Source organism: Sciurus vulgaris, assembly GCF_902686455.1.
Source record: "Sciurus vulgaris genome assembly, chromosome: 1".
NCBI classification, from domain to species: Eukaryota; Metazoa; Chordata; class Mammalia; order Rodentia; family Sciuridae; genus Sciurus; species Sciurus vulgaris.
This window is the reverse complement of record NC_136461.1, coordinates 49,293,684-49,300,181: the sequence shown is the minus strand read 5'-3', so window position 1 is coordinate 49,300,181 and position 6,498 is coordinate 49,293,684. Positions and strand designations below refer to the sequence as shown.

At 38.6% G+C, this 6,498-nt stretch overlaps 1 pseudogene across 1 annotated transcript; it reads right to left on the bottom strand.

The window, feature by feature from the left end:
• Positions 1-420: 420 nt before the first annotated feature.
• On the bottom strand, positions 421-813 carry LOC306655434 (small ribosomal subunit protein uS8-like; annotated as a pseudogene). The gene has a single exon. The product of its transcript is annotated as a small ribosomal subunit protein uS8-like (transcript).
• Between the last annotated feature and the right edge of the window lie 5,685 nt (positions 814-6,498).

Here is a 6,498-nt window from a genome sequence, read left to right as displayed (position 1 = left end):
GAACACTTAGTGGTGGTCAGCGTGTGTTCAATCCTGTTCTTTTTTTGTTATAAGTGACATATATGTAAACTTACATAAATTACTGTCATGTTTAAATCTATTCATTTTATTGGCTCATCAGTCATTTGACAAACACAACAAGCATTTAGGAATGTCTACCTTGTGTTTGCTATGAGTTAGATATTTTAAGATGTGTAAAACATGGTCCTTGTCCTGAGCACACTCATAGTGCAGTTGAGGGCAGAATATTAACAGAGACATATAACACAGCCTAGTGATTATATAATTAAAATATGCATATATTATTAGAGGTGGTGATAGGCTAAATGAGAGACCCCAAAGATCCCAGGACCTGTGCATAAGTTCCATTTTTAAAATTTTTCCTTTGAAGCATTTTATTTGTATGTCTGTTTTACATCCCTAGAATAAGAATCCCAGGATTTTCTCTCCTGTGTGTTTTCATTTTGCTTCTTTGTGGTCCATAATGCCAGCTGAAGTTGTCAGTACAGTGAATCCAAACTGATGGAAATGGGAGAGATTATTCCACCACGTTGCCAGGTTTTTGAGCTGCACATCAAACCTGGGGCTGATCACTCCACACTTGTTTCACCTGCCTGTAAGGTTCACCACAGTTTTCCCAGCTTTCTGACCATCGATGATTTTGAATTTGCCAATGTAACCATGTTTCATCATCACAGTTAGAAACTGGATGATGGTTTTGGAGCGCTACCTGATAAGAACCTGGCATTTGCTTCTCTTTTCATCACTGTTGATGCTCTTGAAAGCATTAGCCAGGACATTCATACACACCATGTGGCAGCACAGAAATATGGCAGAAAGACCACCTATGTTATTTTACATGGCAAAAAGGACTTTGCAGGTGTATTATGTTGAGGACACTGAAATGGGTAGTTAACCTGGATTACCCAGGTGGGCTCTAAATTTCAGGACAGTGGTCCATGAGAGGGAGAATAAAGAGGTACAGAGAGAGGGTGAGAAGATGCTGTGCTGCTGGCTTTGAAGATGGAGGAAGGAGCCATGAGCCAAGAAATGTTGCAGACCCTACCATCTGGACAAGGCAAGAAAACAGATTCTCCCCTGGAGCCTCCAGAAAGACACCTTGATTTTAGCTCAGTGAAACTGATTTCCAACTTCTGACCTCTAGGCTGTCAGCTAACATATTTGTGTTCTTTTAAGTCACCAAATTTGTGGCAATTAATTACAGCCACTGTAGGAAACCCAACGAGGTTATTAACGCAAACAGAGGTGGTAACAGGGATTAAGATCTTGATTTGTGAGTCAGATCACTTCTCACAGTCATGGTCTTATCTCTTCACAGTTCTATAATTTTGGGCATCTTGCTGACTCATATCTTCATCTTTACAGTGAGATGATTTTACCAACTTCTTGGAATTAGAGTGTAGATCTTGGAAATTATATACATACTGTACTGCTCATGCAGTGAGCAACCTTTAAATGTTAGATACGGTTTTCCTTTTAGACTATTATTAAATCTCTTCCTTGTCTCTGCACCCTGATCCAGGGACCCATCTCTCATGTTGGTGAGTATAACTTAACATGTTGAAGATTAACTAGATTTTTGTGGTCTGGGATGAAAAAGTGGTTGCCATTTCCATTTTTATTTTTATGGGCAAATATGATCTCAGTTGGAAAAACCCAGTCCTTGATGAATTTTGGAGCTGCAGAACAGTTTTATTTCCAAGTTCTGTCTCTTGACAATAAATGATCACATTTTGATCAAGCCAATAAAAGGGTTAAGAGTTTTGTGTCTTTCCCATTTCCCTGCCCCCCCGACCCCCACCCCCCCATAAAATCCTCTTTTGTACACACTCTCTTAGGCCGGTTAGGCCGGGTGTTATTCTCTGCGCCATGATTTGGAGTCGGCCTGTCTGTCCCTTCCTGAGCAGGAGCAGCTGAACAGCTGTGAAAACAATGGAGGAGCCTAGGAGCTGTGATTAGTGGGGGACGCTGGGGCAGTCTGGGAGCCACCAGGCCCGTTTCCCATGTCAGCTCGCAGCCAGCGGAATCCGGGTATCACATGGCCCTCTCAGCCTCTGTGGGCCTGCTTCCCGGCTGGGGCTCCCACCACTTACCCTGCTGCTGCTCCCTCCAGAAACAGGTTTTTGTTTTCTTTCTCTTCTTCCTTCCATGTCCTTGGGACCATTGCATAAACATAGTGTTGCTAGGCAGCCTTAAAGCCTCCTTTCATCCTGGATCCCAGGAAATTCAGTCCAGGCAAATTCAAGGGAGTGTACTTACAGCTGGCGTGGTCCAGCAGGCCAGCTCTCCTCCTTGGCTCTAGGCTTCCCCACCAGAAATTCCCAGCATCTGTCTTGTACATGGATTTGCTAGATGCAGATAATATTTAGGCAGGTTTAGAAATCCCTCTTCCCTCTTCCATTTCAAGTCCCTTATTCTGGATGCTATGAATACAACAAAATACCTAACTTTATCAGAGCCTTTTTGCAAATCAATCCTAGATTACTGGAGAACAAAGAATTTTGCTTACTGCTCCCCAGATACACTCAGTGACCTCCTGACTGTGTTCTCAATTTCACACAATTTTTTCTTTTGCTCCAGAACTTACCTGTGATGGGTTTTTAATTTTTTTTTTTAAATAATCATGCCTTTAGTGTATTCGTGGAAGTCTGCAACCATAATCAGAATCTGATTTTATTTATTTATTTTGATGAAACTATTTACTTATTTTTAATTGACAAGTAATACTTGTGTGTATTTGGGGGTATAGTAATAAACCTAATGAACATACCCATTGCCTCACTCGCTAACCATCTTTTGTGGTCACTTTAAAAATTTTTCTCCTGCCAAGTGCTGACTCTCTGCAGGTTTTTTTCCCTTTTCACAGTGTGATGGTGACACCTTTTTGTGGGCCCTCTCTTTTTCTTGCTGGTCCTTGCTAGTTGACAGCAGTGTCTCCTTTGTCTCTGCCTCTAGCAGCAGCACAGAGTTGGTTGTGCATGTGCTTCCGTGAACATTTGTAGGGTAAAGAAACAAAATCATGGTCATGCTCTTAATCCTTGTTTTTGTTTTTCTCTCTTTGAAACATGATTTTAAAAAAATCTGGCAACCATCCTGGTTTAGGACTTATATTTCCTCTTCTCAACTGAGTTATCACTATAATTATACTTAGTGGCCATTTGATCAAAAAACCTACATACATTAAAATGTTGATACTTACTAAACATAAAAGAATTTTATTGAAAAGGCCTCTCTCAATGAGATTTTTTTTTCATATAGTTCCTATAGCTATGTATAAATGTTACTTATTTACAGAATGACAAAAGGAATTTACATTCCTTCTATTCCAATTTTCTGTGTCTTTTTAAAATTTTTTTATTATTATTATTTTTTTTATTGTAAACAAATGGGATACATGTTGCTTCTCTGTTTGTACAAGGCGTAAAGGCATACCATTTGTGTAATCATAAATTTACATAGAGTAATGTTGTTTGATTCATTCTGTTATTTTTTCCCTTCCCCCCACCCCACCCACCCCTCTTTACCCTCTATACAGTGCTTCCTTCCTCCATACTTGCCCCCTCCCTAACCCTAACTCTAACCCTAACACTAACCCTACCCTCCCCCCATTAAGTGTCATCATCGACTTATTAGTGATATCATTCGTCCTTTGGCTTTTTGAGATTGGCTTCTCTCACTTAGCATAATATTCTCCAATTTCATCCATTTCCCTGCAAATGCCATAATTTTATCATTCTTTATGGCTGAGTAATATTCCATTGTATATATATACCACAGCTTCTTTATCCACTCATCAACTGAAGGGCATCTAGGTTGGTTCCACAGTCTGGCTATTGTGAATTGAGCAGCTATGAACATTGATGTGGCTGTACCTCTGTAGTATGCTGATTTTAAGTCCTTTGGGTATAGGCCAAGGAGTGGGATAGCTGGGTCAAATGGAGGGTCCATTCCAAGTTTTCTAAGGAATCTCCACACTGCTTTCCAGAGTGGCTGCACTAATTTGCAGCCCCACCAGCAATGTATGAGTGTACCTTTCTCCCCACATCTTCGCCAACACCTGTTGTTGTTCGTATTCTTGATAATCGCCATTCTAATAGGGGTGAGATGGAATCTTAGGGTGGTTTTGATTTGCATTTCTCTTATTACTAGAGATGTTGAGCATTTTTCCATATGTTTGTTGATTGCTTGTAGATCTTCTTCTGTGAAGTGTCCATTTCCTTGGCCCATTTGTCAACTGGATTATTTGAATTCTTGGAGTGGAGTTTTTTGAGTTCTTTATAGATTCTGGAGATTAGTGCTCTATCTGAAGTATGATTGGCAAAGATTTTCTCCCACTCTGTAGGCTCTTTCTTCACATTGCTGATAGTTTCCTTTGCTGAGAGAAAGCTTTTTAGTTTGAATCTATCCCAGTTATTGATTCTTACTTTTATTTCTTGTGCTATGGGAGTCCTGTTAAGGAAGTCTGATCCTAGACCAATAAGGTGAAGATTTGGACCTACTTTTTCTTCTATAATCTGCAGGGTGCCTGGTCTGATTCCGAGGTCCTTAATCCATTTTGAGTTTAGTTTCGTGCATGGTGAGAGATATGGGTTTAGTTTCATTTTGTTGCATATGGATTTCCAATTCTCCCAGCACCATTTGTTGAAGAGGCTATCTTTTCTCCATTGCATATTTTTGGCCCCTTTGTCTAGTATGAGAAAATTGTATTTATTTGGGTTTGTGTCCGTGTCCTCTATTCTGTACCATTGATCTACCTTTCTATTTTGGTACCAATACCATGCCGTTTTTGTTACTATTGCTTTGTAGTAGAGTTGAAGATCTGGCATTGCAATACCCCCTGTTTCACTCTTCCTGTTAAGGATTGCTTTAGCTATTCTGGGTTTTTTATTCTTCCAGATGAATTTCATAATTGCTTGCTCTATTTCTGTAAGGTACGTCATTGGGATTTTAATTGGAATTGCATTGAATTTGTATAGCACTTTAGGTAGTATGGCCATTTTGACAATATTAATTCTTCCTATCCAAGAACATGGAAGATCTTTCCATCTTCTAAGGTGTTCTTTAATTTCTTTCTTTAGTGTTGTATAGTTCTCATTGTAGAGGTCTTTCACCTCTTTTGTGAGATTGATTCCCAAGTATTTTATTTTTTTCGAGGCTATTGTGAATGGGGTAGTTTTCCTAATTTCTCTTTCTGAAGATTCATCACTTATGTATAAAAATGCATTGGATTTATGAGCATTGATCTTGTAACCTGCTACTTTACTAAATTCACTTATGAGTTCTAAGAGTTTTCTGGTGGAATTTCCGGGTTCCTCTAAATATATAATCATGTCATCGGTGAACAGGGATAGTTTGAGTTCTTCTTTTCCAATTCGTATCCCTTTAATTTCTTTGGTTTGTCTAGTTGCTCTGGCTAGAGTCTCAAGAACGATGTTATATACAAGTGGTGAAAGAGGGCATCCCTGCCTTGTTCCAGTTTTTAGGGGGAATGCTTTCAGTTTTTCACCATTTAGAATGATATTAGCCATGAGCTTAGCATAAATGGCCTTTATAATGTTAAGGAATGTTCCCACTATCCCTATTTTTTCTAGTGTTTTGAGCATGAAGGGGTGCTGTATTTTATCAAATGCTTTTTCTGCATCTATTGAAATAATGTGATTCTTGACTTTAAGTCTATTGATATGGTGAATGACATTTATTGATTTCCTGATGTTGAACCAACCTTGCATCCCTGGGATGAAACTCACTTGATCATGGTGCACTATCTTTTTAATATGTTTTTGTATGCGATTTGCTAAAATTTTGTTGAGAATTTTTGCGTCGATGTTCATTAAGGATATTGGTCTGAAATTTTCTTTCTTTGATGAGTCTGTCTGGTTTAGGTATCAGTGTGATATTGGCTTCATAGAATGAGTTTGGGAGGGTTCTCTCCTCTTCTATTTTATGGAATACTTTGAGAAGTATTGGAATGAGCTCTTCCTTAAAGGTTTTGTAGAACTCGGCTGAGAACCCATCTGGTCCCGGACTTTTCTTTGTTGGTAGGCTTTTGATGACTTCTTCAATTTCAGCACTTGAAATTGGTCTATTTAAATTGTGTATGTCCTCCTCGTTCAGTTTAGGCAATTCATATGTCTCTAGAAACCTGTTGATGTTCTCGAAATTTTCTATTTTGTTGGAGTATAGATTTTCAAAATAGCTTCTAATTATGTTTTGTATTTCAATCCTGTCTGTTGTGATATTTCCTTGTTCATTCCGAATTTTAATAATTTGGGTTTTCTCTCGTCTTCTCTTTGTTAGTGTGGCTAAAGGTTTATCAATTTTGTTTATTTTTTCAAAGAACCAACTATTTATTTTGTCAATTTTTTGTATTGTTTCTTTTGTTTCAATTTCATTGATTTCAGCTCTGAGTTTAACTATTTCCTGTCTTCTACTACTTTTGGTGCTGTTCTGTTCTTCTTTTTCTAGGGCTTTGAGCTG